This window comes from Scyliorhinus canicula, chromosome 11 (genome assembly GCF_902713615.1).
Source record: "Scyliorhinus canicula chromosome 11, sScyCan1.1, whole genome shotgun sequence".
In the NCBI taxonomy this organism is placed as follows: domain Eukaryota; kingdom Metazoa; phylum Chordata; class Chondrichthyes; order Carcharhiniformes; family Scyliorhinidae; genus Scyliorhinus; species Scyliorhinus canicula.
Window position 1 is genome coordinate 33,434,537 of NC_052156.1, and position 12,469 is coordinate 33,447,005.

At 50.2% G+C, this 12,469-nt stretch overlaps 1 protein-coding gene across 16 annotated transcripts in view; it reads right to left on the bottom strand.

Annotated features, from left to right (window-relative positions):
* Positions 1-12,469, bottom strand: part of LOC119973993 (protein tyrosine phosphatase domain-containing protein 1-like) — a 202,304-nt gene that overhangs the window by 65,033 nt on the left and 124,802 nt on the right. The window lies entirely within an intron of this gene.

Sequence of the window (12,469 nt, forward strand, 5' to 3'; positions counted from 1 at the left end):
GTTATAAATTTAGAAATAGATCAAGGTAAGCCATGCTGGTATTTACATACATGCAACAGGGCCTTAAAATTCTACCCATTCTGCAATCTCCAAACTGCTTTTGCTGCCCTTCGTTTGGTACCATCTACAAATGTAACCACTTTGCATTGAGATTCAAAATCATGTGATTACATAAATCCAATCTGACATCACTTGAACACATATTCATTGTTTCCTATGCTTCAACTAGTTCCTTATCCTTTTCTAGGGTTTACCCCAGGTTCCTACAGTTTTGAATGTAATCATTAGGCTTTCCTTGTGTAATTTGTTGGAAGTTGGATAGATTTACCACAGTTCACTTGAGTAGTCACTTCCTCAAATAAGCTAAGATCAATATGCTACCTAATTGTGCAGACTTTTGATCCTCAATCATTTTATAAAGGCACATGATAAGATGAAAAACACACAAAATGAAGAAGTGGCATTGGTTGGAAGGTAGATTAGGAATAAAGAGAAAGTTCTGTCATTAGCAGGATGTATTAAGTGGTATTAACCAGGGCGTAGCTTTTACCCTACAAAGTAGAAAAGTCACCCAGATCTGGTCAGGTGCATCCTAGGTTTCTGAGATTGATGTTGCAGAGGCGTTCGTCATAATCTTCCAATCTTGCTTGCACATTGAAGTAGTACCAGAGGATTGAAAATCTTACATTCCTGTTCAAAAAAGAATAACCCCAGCAACTATAGGCCAGGCAGCCGAAAGTTGGTGGTGCAGAAACCTTTTACACACACAACAGGACAAAGTTAATTTACACTTGAAAAATATAGGTTGATAAATGAAAGCCACCATGACCTGATTAATTTGATTGTGGATTAATGAGGATATGTGGACTTTCAAAAGGCTTTTGATAGAGTATCACAAATAAACTTGTTAATAAGATTGAAGACCATGGGATTAAAGGGACACTGGATACAAGGATAAGAATTTGACAAAGGGAAAATAAGCAGAGAGTAGTGACAAATGTTGGCTTTTCACTGAAGACTGAAGAGAAGTATATAGTGGTGCTGCCCAGGGATCATTATTGGAACCACTATTCTTTCTGATTTATATAAATGGCCTTGATTTGGGCATACATGACATAATTTCAAAGGCTGCAAATAACACACAACTCAGAGTAAATAGTGAGGAGAAAAGTAACAGACTTCAGGAGAAGTGTAAAGTGATTCATTTCATTAAGAAGAATGAGAGGGAGACTTCCGGTGTGCATCATGAAGTGAGTGAGCACACAGAGGCAGCTCCTGCCTAAGGTTGCAGAAAAGAGCTCTTTTTTGGGCAGCACGGGTTGGAATTTCGATGAAAAGGCGTGGGTGAATGTTCAAAGAGTATTTTCCCCCAGGAATAGGATGTTTCTTAGTTATCAGACCCTCAGAAACAGTGCAAGATTTGTCTGAACAGCAACAAACAAAAGCCTCTGCAAGCATGCTAGCGGGGGAAGGGCCAGCTTATAGGTCTCAAGCTGACCTGAGGGCCTTTATGAAAGCTGAATTCTAGCAGCAGAGGGAAGAACTGTGAAAAGATCTCACCAAGGCCATTGACGAAGCGGAGACGGACTTCCGGTAGCGGTGATGCGGAGCTAAGCCGCACGTTCAGTGGCTCCCACTATTTTCGGACTTTGGGGCTCTTTTAAGGGCTCGTAGTGGTGCTGTTTGGAATTTTCCCCGTGTGGGAACACTCCTTCTCAGATTCTCCACCGGTGGATGGCCTGGACTAGGAGTGGAGCGGTCAGAAAACCGGCTTTGCAGTGCCGCACCGCAGCTCCCGCTACTTAAGGACTTTTGGGCCGATTTGAGGGCCCCAAACTGCGCTGTCTCGACAAATCCCGGTGGGGGAAGGTGTCTAGAGGAGCATTCCCCATTATTTATGGTGCTCACCCGGAGTGGGGCAAAGGAAAAGGCTGCAGCAGCTCCACAAGACAAGCGGGGGAAGAAGGACAAAATGGCGGCCGGCGGAACACCCGAGGACTGGTGGAAGTGGGCGCAGGAGCAGCAAGCTGCTCTTCTGCGCTGTTTTGCGGAGCTGAAGGCTGAGTTGCTGGACTCACTGAATGCGACTACCAACAAGCTGCTTGGAGCTCAGGCGGCCCAGGAGGTGTCTATCCGGGAGTTGCAGCAGCAGGCCGCTGAGCGGGAGGAGGAGGCCGTGGTCCTCGTGGGGAAAGTGGAGTTGCACGAGGCACTTCACAAAAAGTGGCAAGACCGCTTGGAGGAGCTGGACGTTCGCACGAGGCGAAAGAATTTGAGGATCCTGGGCCTGGCGGAGGGGCTGGATCTCCCGTGGTACGTGACCACGATGTTGAGCTCGTTGATGGGAGCGGGGTCCTTCCATTTGCCCCTGGAGCTTGAGGGAGCTCACAGAGTGCTGGCCAGGAGGCCTAAGGCAAATGAACCCCCGCGGGCGGTGCTGGTGCGGTTCCATCGATTTAGTGACCGGGAGTGTGTGCAGCGCTGGGCCAAGAAAGAGAGGAGCAGCAAGTGGGAGAATTCGGTAGTACGAATCTACCAGGACTGGAGTGCGGAGGTGGCAAAGCGGAGGGCCGGGTTCAACCGGACGAAGGCGGTGCTGCATGCCAAGCAGGTCAGATTTGGAATGCTGCAGCCTGCGCGTCTGTGGGTGACGTATAAGGACCGGCACCACTACTTCGAGTCCCCGGAGGAGGCGTGGGCCTTTGTACAGGCGGAGAAACTGGACTCGAACTAGGATCTGGGGACACACTATGGCCGTTGCTGTTTTCGCTGTTGCTGTTCTTCAATTTTGACACGTGTTTTTTTTATGCTGCTTTTCTTTTTGCTCTGTTTCCGGGTGGGTTTGTCTGTTGGGTATGGGTGTGGTGTATGTGGGGAACGTTGGGGGTATGTGCTTTATATGTTCTCTTCTGTACGGGGCCGGGGGTTGGGGTGAAACTGGATTTCGAGGAGCTGCGTCGGAAGGGTGGGGTGTGGCAGTGTGAAAGCGCAGGCTTTCCTCTGGTTGTCCGCGCTGCGGGGCAGGGGGGGCGGAGCTGGAGGTGGGGGCGTGGCCTCTACTGGTTTTCTTTCCGGCGCTGAAGCGGTGCCAAGGAGGTGTGGCAAGAGGGGGATGACCCCATGCCGGGAGGAGATGGGTTTTGGCAGGAGCTGCCGGGTCAGCAGAAGTCAGCTGACTCACAGAAGTACCATGGAGGGTGCGTCGCGGCTAGGTGGGGTCCTAGCCTGGGGGGGTGGGGGGGGGATACCGGGTTGCTGCTGGAATGGCCAGGAAGGAGCTGGCGTGGGCCGGGGGGGGGTAGAGGAGAGGCGTTATCGCCATGGGGAACGGGTCAGGCGGGGCGAGCTGGCCTGGGGCGAGCAGTCGATAAGCTATGGCTAGCCGGCGGGGGAGAGGGGCAGGTTGCTCTCTGATTAGGCTGATTACCTGGAACGTGAGGGGGCTGAATGGGCCAGTTAAGAGAACCAGGGTATTTTCTCATCTGAAGGCGGACGTGGCTATGCTCCAGGAGACCCACTTGAAGGTGACGGACCAGGTTCGTCTGAGGAAGGGGTGGGTGGGGCAGGTTTTTCACTCAGGATTGGACGCGAAGAACCGGGGGGGGTGGCGATCCTGGTGGGGAAGAGGGAGCCTTCGAGGCGGCTGAGGTGGTGTCGGACAAGGAGGGCAGATATATTATGGTGAAGGGTAGGCTGCAGGGAGAGAAGGTGGTGCTGGTTAATGTATATGCCCCGAATTGGGATGATGCCGGCTTCATGAGGCGCTTGTTGGGTCGCATTCCGGACCTGGAGGCAGGGGGCCTGATCATGGGGGGAGACTTTAACACAGTGCTGGATCCCCCACTGGACCGGTCCAGTTCAAGGACGGGTAAGAGACCGGCGGCGGCCAGAGTGCTGAGGGGGTTTATGGACCAGATGGGAGGGGTGGATCCCTGGAGGTTTGGGAGGCCGAGACCGCGGGAGTATTCCCTTTTCTCCCATGTCCATAGGGTCTATTCCCGAATAGATTTTTTCATCCTGAGCAGGGGATTGATCCCGAAGGTGCAGGATGCAGAGTATTCGGCCATAGCGATCTCAGACCATGCGCCGCACTGGGTTGATCTGGAGATGGGGGAGGCGCGGGACCAGCGCCCGCTCTGGCGCCTGGATGTGGGGCTGCTGGCTGATGAGGAGATGTGTAGGAGGGTCCGGGGAAGTATTGAGGGGTATCTTGATACCAATGATACGGGGGAGGTCCGGGTGGGGATGGTCTGGGAGGCTCTGAAAGCAGTGATCCGGGGGGAACTGATCTCCATCCGGGCCCATAGGGAAAGGAGGGAGAGGAAGGAGAGGGAGAGACTGGTGGGGGAGCTCCTGGATGTGGACAGGAGATACGCGGAGGCACCGGAGGAGGGGTTGCTGGGGGAACGGCGCAGTTTTCAGGCCAAATTTGACTTGTTGACCACCAGAAAGGCGGAGACACAGTGGAGGAGGTCGCAGGGCATGGTATATGAGTATGGGGAGAAGGCGAGCAGGATGTTGGCTCCGCAGGCGAGATGCGGCTAGGGAAATTGGTGGAGTGACGGATAGGGGTGGGAATGTAGTGCAGAAGGGGACAGAAGTAAATGGGGTCTTTAGGGACTTCTACGAGGAACTGTACCGGTCAGAACCTCCGATGGGGAGAGGGGGGATGGAGAGCTTCATGAACAGGCTACGGTTCCCAAGGGTTCAAGAGGAGCTGCTAGAGGGGCTGGGGGCGCCGATAGAGTTGGAGGAGCTAGTCGGGGGGATTGGACAAATGCAGTCAGGTAAGGCGCCGGGGCCGGACGGGTTCCCGGTGGAATTTTATAAAAAGTATGCGGATCTGGTGGGCCCCCTGTTGGTGTGAGCTTTCAATGAGGCATGGGAGGGGGGGGGGCTTTTGTCCCCGACGATGTCGCGGGCACTGATCTCTCTGATCCTAAAGCGGGATAAGGACCCTTTGCAGTGTGGATCATACAGGCCTATCTCGCTCCTCAATGTTGACGCTAAGTTGCTGGCGAAGATCCTGGCCACCAGGATAGAGGACTGTGTGCCAGGGGTGATACACGAGGATCAGACTGGATTTGTCAAGGGACGGCAGCTCAACACGAATGTGCGGAGACTGCTAAATGTTATTATGATGCCGGCAGTGGAGGGGGAGGCGGAGATAGTGGTGGCGCTGGATGCGGAGAAAGCGTTTGATAGAGTTGAGTGGGGGTACCTGTGGGAGGTGCTGGAGCGGTTCGGATTCGGGGAGGGATTCATCAAATGGGTGAGGCTGCTCTACGCGGCTCCGATGGCGAGTGTAGTTACAAATGGAAGGAGATCGGAGTACTTTAGGCTCTACCGTGGGACCAGGCAGGGGTGCCCCCTGTCCCCCTTGCTCTTTGCACTGGCGATTGAACCTTTGGCTATGGCGTTGAGGGAGTCAGGGAGATGGAGGGGTCTGGTGCGTGGTGGGGAGGAACATCGTGTATCGCTGTATGCGGACGACCTGCTGTTGTATGTGGCGGATCCAGAAGGGGGAATGCCGGGGGTGATGGAGCTGTTAGCGGAATTTGAGGGCTTCTCGGGCTATAAGTTAAATTTAGGCAAGAGTGAGGTATTTGTAGTACACCCGGGTGATCAGGAGGAGGGAATTGGGAGACTCCCATTTAAGAGGGCAGTGAAGAGTTTCAGATACCTGGGGGTGCAGGTGGCCAGGAGTTGGGGGACTGTCCATAAGCTTAATTTTACCAGGCTGGTGGAGCAGATGGAAGAGGAATTTAAAAGGTGGGACATGGTGCCGCTATCGTTGGCGGGTAGAGTGCAGTCCGTCAAAATGACGGTTCTCCCGAGGTTCTTGTTCCTTTTTCAGTGTTTGCCCATCTTTATCGCTAGGGCCTTTTTTAGAAGGGTTACGAGCAGCATCATGAGCTTTGTTTGGGCGCATGGGACCCCGAGGGTGAAGAGGGTCTTCTTGGAGCGGGGTAGAGATGGGGGGGGGCTGGCGTTACCCAATCTCTCGGGGTATTATTGGGCGGCCAATGTGTCGATGGTGCGCAAGTGGGTAATGGAGGGGGAGGGGGCAGCATGGAAACGGATGGAGAGGGCGTCCTGTGGAGATACAAGCCTGGGGGCCCTGGTAACGGCGCCGTGGCCGCTCCCTCCTACAAGGTATACCACAAGTCCGGTGGTGGCGGCTACCCTCAAGATTTGGGGGCAGTGGAGGCGACATAGGGGAGAAGTGGGGGGCTCGATGGAGGCTCCGTTAAGGGGGAACCATGGGTTCGTCCCCGGGAACATTGATGGGGGATTTCAGGGTTGGTACAGAGCGGGCATCAGACAGCTGAGGGACCTGTTTATTGATGGGAGGTTTGCGAGCCTGGGGGAGTTGGAGGAGAAATTTGGGCTCCCCCCGGGGAACATGTTCAGGTATCTGCAGGTAAAGGCATTTGCTAGGCGGCAGGTGGAGGGATTCCCTTCGCTTCCCGCGAGGGGGGTGAGCGACAGGGTGCTTTCGGGGGTCTGGGTCGGAGAGGGGAAGATATCTGATATCTACAAGGTTATGCAGGAGGCGGAGGAGGCGTCAGTAGAGGAGCTGAAAGTTAAGTGGGAGGGGGAACTGGGGGAACAGATCGAAGACGGGACATGGGCTGATGCCCTGGAGAGGGTTAATTCTTCCTCCTCGTGTGCGCGGCTTAGCCTCATCCAATTCAAGGTGCTGCACCGGGCCCACATGACTGGGACAAGGATGAGTAGGTTCTTTGGGGGTGAAGACAGGTGTGTCAGGTGCTCGGGGAGTCCAGCGAACCATGCCCATATGTTCTGGGCATGCCCGGCGCTGGAAGAGTTCTGGAAGGGGGTGGCGAGGACAGTGTCGAGGGTGGTGGGATCCAGGGTCAAGCCAGGATGGGGACTCGCGATTTTTGGGGTTGGGGTGGAGCCGGGAGTGCAGGAGGCGAAAGAGGCCAGTGTGCTGGCCTTTGCGTCCCTAGTAGCCCAGCGAAGGATCTTGCTACAATGGAAGGATGCGAGGCCCCAAGCGTGGAGACCTGGATCAATGACATGGCGGGTTTCATTAAGCTAGAGAAGGTCAAATTCGCCCTGAGAGGGTCGGTACAAGGGTTCTTTAGGCGGTGGCAACCTTTTCTCGACTTTCTGGCTCAACGATAGGGTACGGGGACAGTAGCAGCAGCAACCCGGTGGGGGGGGGGGGGGGGGGGGGGAGGGGGGGAAGGGGGAGGGAAAAGGGGGGGGGGTGGACGATGACTATGTTTGTTTATTTAATTTAAATTTATTTTGAAGTTCTTTTGTTGTTCATTGGGGTTGGGGGGGTTGGGGATGGGATACATGCGTCGATACGGTCTGGGGGTGGTACGGTTATTATGGGTTATTTTGTTGCATTTCATTGTTTGTCACTATGTTTTATATTTTCTGTAAAAAATTCCAATAAAAATTATATTTAAAAAAAAAGAATGAGAGGTGATACAAGCTAAATGATGAAACGGTAAAAGTGGTACAGTAACAGGGACAAAGAGACATGGAAGGGTGTACATAGTAGGCTGTTAAAAAGGCATGCATGATCCCATGGCTTTATAAATAGACGTATAAAGATCAAAAGCAAGGACGTTATGGTCCATGTTTTTAAAAATGCTGATTAGTTCCCAGCCTATGTCCAATTCTCTATCAACTTCAAGGAGGATGTCAAGGTCTGAGAAAGTGCAGAACAGCTTTACTGGAATGATATTACAGGGAAATAACTTAAATTATGTGGAGAAATGAAAGAAACTTGAGTAGCATTCCTTACAGCAGAGAAGGTGAAGGGGAACTTTGATAAGAGGTGCCCAAAGTCAGGGAGAGTTTTGATAAAGTAAATAAGGAGAAACTGTTCCCAGTGGTAGAATGGTCAGTAATCAGAGGACAGATTTACAGTTCACGGGTACTTCCTGTTGGTAACTGCAAGAGGCCTATTCCTTTAATTCAAACAGCAGGATCCAGAGGGCTGTGTTGTTTTAGATTGGTGACTGGCTGACCTCAGCGATGACTTAATTTGATTGATGTGATTGGTGGCTAATGAATTGGCCCAAAAGGCTGTACTCTGCCTGGTAACAGGTGCTAATTGGATGTGATCTCATGAAAATGGTTCAGGGACCCAAGGAGCTTTCAGTTTCATTTTGGCAGGTTACAGGGAAGACCCACTCTCTTTCCTCTTGTTTTTCTCCAGAAAGACTGTGGTTTTGATCTAGCAGGAAGCCTGGATGAATCTGGTTACAGGAAAACCATTACAGAGTGTGCAAGGAAAAGTTCAGAATTGGATAACTTATTCTGCAGAAAAAAGGCTGATGTGAACCGACATCCTAGATTAAAAGTTTGATGTGAAGCAAAGGGTCTCTCCAGGAGAAGCTGTGAGAAATATTGTTAACCTGCTAGGGAGATTATTGCAGGCTGTAAACCAGAGACCTAAATCCACAAGCATACTGTGAAGAAGCATGCTGCAAACCACCATTTGAAGCAAAACTATCTTTTGACCTCAACCCTTATTATTTTCACCCCTTTCCCCCTCTCTGTGTTTATCTGTCTTGTGTGTGTGTGGGGGGGGGGAGGGGGACAGTTAAAGGGGGTAGTAGGTTAGCTTGTTGATTTTCAGTTTCATTTATTGCATATTTCATCATTGTTATAAATCAACAGTAATTGTGTTTCAACTTAAAAACTTGGTGACTGTAATTATTGGGTAGCCAAGGGCCAAAGATTTCAGGATTTTTAATAAGAATTATTGATTAATTCACGTGTGTTGTGCCCCCAGGACATGTTGGGCTGGAATTGACCACACACTTGCCCAGGGTGTCGTATAAACAGTATTGACAAAAGCACCAGGAGGTGTCATGATGAAAATCTATTTAAACAAACCAGAGTTACGATTCTTACGAATGCACTTCCTGGAAAGATGTGGGGACAGATTCAATAATAATTTCTCAAAGGAAATTAATAAATACCAAAAAGATAAAATTTACAGGGTTATGGGGGGAAAGCAGGAGAGTGGATCAAATTGGAAAGCTCCTCCAGGAAGCCAGTCTCCTTCTGTACTGTATCATTCTATTATTTTATGATATTATGACTTGGATGAAAGAATTGAGAACTGTATATCAATGAGTTCTGTAAGCAAGTTCAGGAAATTACAAATGGACATAGACTATGTCTGACCACCTTGATTGTATTAGTATGTATTATTAAGTATTAGTAGAGAAATGGTTTTGTGGAAATTAATAGGATTGAAAGCGGATAATCTCCAGGGTCTAATAATCTTCATCCAGAGTATTTAAGGAAGTTGTCTAAGAAATGGTAGATTCAATGGCGTTCAGTTTCCAAAATTATTTGGACTCTGCAATGGTTCCTACATATTGGACGGCAGTGAATATAAGTCCGCTATTCATAAAGGGAGGTATAGAGAAAACAGGGAATTATAGACCAGTGAGCCTAACGTTGGTAGTAGGCGAATTACTAGAGTCAATTATCAAGGATTTCATAGCACAGCATTTGGAAAGTAGTGGGAAAATCAGACAAAGTCAGCATGGATTTATGAAACAGAAATAATGCTTGATAAATCTACCGGAATTCTTTGAAGATGTAACTAGAAAAGTTGACCAGGGAGAACCGGTGGATGTGGTTTATTTAGACTTTCAGTAGGCTTTTGACAAGGACAGCAGATTACTATGAAAAGTTAAAGCACAAGGGATTGTAGGTAGTGCCTTGAGTGGATAGAAAGCTGCTTAGCAAACAGGAAGCAAAGGGTTGGAATAAATGGGTATTTTCTGACTGGCAGGCAGTGACTAGTCGGGTACCACAGGTATCTGTGCTAGGATTCCAACTGTTCACATTATACATTAATGATTTGGACAAGGGAACTAAATGTGTTGTCTCCAAATTTGCAGATGATACAAAGTTGGATGGGAGGTTGAGCTGTAAGAAGGATGCAGAGCTGCTTCAGCATGATTTGGACATGCTGAGTGAGTGGGCATATGCATCGCAGATAAAGTATAATATGGATAAATGGGAGATTACCCACTTCGGTAACAAAAGTAGGAAGGCAGATTATTATTTGAATGGGTGCAAATTGAGAGAGGTGGGTACTCAGCCAGACCTTGGTGTCCTTGTGCATCAGTCGCTGAAAGTAAACGTGCAGGTACAGCAGACAGTAAAGAAAACAAATGGTATATTGGCCTTTATAGCGCGAGGATTTGAGTATAGGAATAGGGATTGTTTACTGAAATTGTATATGGCATTGGTGAGGCCACACCTGAAGTGTTGTGTGCAGATTTGGTGTCCTTATTTGAGGAAGGATGTTCTTGCTATGGAAGGAATACAGCGAAGGTTTATCAGGCCGGTTCCTGGGATGGCAGGACTGTAGGGCGCGATTCTCCGCCCCCCATGCCGGGTGGGAGAATAGCGGGAGGGCCTCCCGACATTTTTCACGCCCTCCCGCTATTCCCACCCCCCCCCCCCCCCCCCCCCCACACCACGAATCGGCGCTCGCCTTTTTGTACGGCGAGCGACGATTCTCCAAGGCCGATGGGCCGAGCGGCCGGGCCTTCACGCCCGTTTCAACACGGCAGCAAACACACCTGCTCGCTTCCGTCATGAAACGGGCGCCAGATGCCCGTTTGGGGCATCTGGGGGCCCAAATGACACGGCAGTACCACGGCCGTGCCAAGGGTGGGCATAGGCCCACGATCGGACAAACTCTTTTCCCTCCGCCGCCCCGCAAGATCAAGCCGCCACGTCTTGCGGGGCGGCTGAGTGAAAAGACGGCAACTGCGCATGCGCGGGTTGGCGTTGTCCAACCTGCGCATGCGCGGCTGACATCATCGGCCGAGGCAGGCGGCGTGACGCTTGCCGTCTGGCCTTGACGACCGTCACGGTAGCATGGTGGTTAGCATCAATGCTTCACAGCTCTAGGGGCCCAGGTTCGATTCCCGGCTGGGTCACTGTCTGTGTGGAGTCTGCACGTCCTCCCCGTGTGTGCGTGGGTTTCCTCCGGGTGCTCCGGTTTCCTCCCACAGTCCAAAGATGTGCGGGTTAGGTGGATTGGCCATGCTAAATTGCCCGTAGTGTAAGGTTAATGGGAGGATTGTTACGGGTATACGGGTTACGTGGGTTTAAGTGGGGTGATCATTGTTCGGCACAACATCGAGGGCCGAAGGGCCTGTTCTGTGCTGTACTGTTCTATGTTCTATGTTCTATCTCATAGAAACTAATAAAGTTCAAACAGGATTAGACTGGGTATATTCAGAAAGAATGTTCCCGATGGTGGGGGGAGTCTAGAACTCGGGGTCATAGTTTGAAGATAAGGGGTAAACCTATTAGGACTGAGGTGAGGAAAATTGTTTTCACCCAGAGAGTGGGTGATCATGATCATAATGGTACGCGGAGCAGGCTCGAAGGGCCGAATGACCTACTCCTGCTTCTATGTACGACTGAATTTTTCGAAGAGGTGACTAGATGTGTAGAAGAGGACAAGGCATTTGACGGAGTCTCCTTGGACTTCAGCAAATCTTTTGATAAGGTTCCACATGGGAGACTTAGAGCGAAGGTAAGAGCCATGGGATCCAATGGAATTTGGCAAGTTGGACCCAGAATTAGCTGAGTGGCAGGAAGTGGAGGCTGATGTTTTTTCTGACTGGGAGCCTGTGTCCAGTGGGGTCCTGAAGAGAGGCTCTTGTTGTGGTGGTTTATATAAATGATTTAGACATGAATGTAGGAGGTTTGATCAGTAAATTCACTGATAATATGAAAATTGGTGGAGTGGTAAATAATGAGGAGGATAGCCTTAGATTACAGGAGGATAGATAGGCTGGTCAGATGGGCTGATCAGTGACAAATGGAATTCAATCCGGATAAGTGCGAGATGATGCATTTGGGCAGGACAAACAAGGTAAGGGAACACATGATGAACGGCAGGGCCCTGGGAAACACCGAGGATCATAGAAACCTTGGTGTGCATGTACGCTGGTCCCTTAAGGTAGCAGGGCAGGTGGATACAGTGATTAGGAAGGCATATGGTATATTTGCCTTTATTAGGCGAGGCATAGAATTTAAGAGCAGAGAGGTAATGCTGAAACTATATAAAACGTTGGTTAGGCCCCAATTGGAGAGAATTGGGTGCAGTTCTGGAATCCACATTATAGGAGGAATGTGAGGGTGTTGAGGAGATTTACCAGGAAGTTGCCTGGGCTGGAGAGTTTTAGCTATGAAGAGAGATTGGATAGACTGAGGTTGTTTTTTGTTGCAGCAGAGGAGACTGAGGGGTTGAGATGTATAAAATTCTGAGGGGCATAGATAGAGTAGACAGGAGTGATAAATGGCCAGGGGGAATAGATTTAAGGTAAGGGGAAACATGTTTAGAGGAGATGTGAGGAAAAACTTTTTCACCCAGAGGGACTCATTGTCTTAAAGAGTGGTGGAGGCAGAGACCATCATAACAATTAAGAAG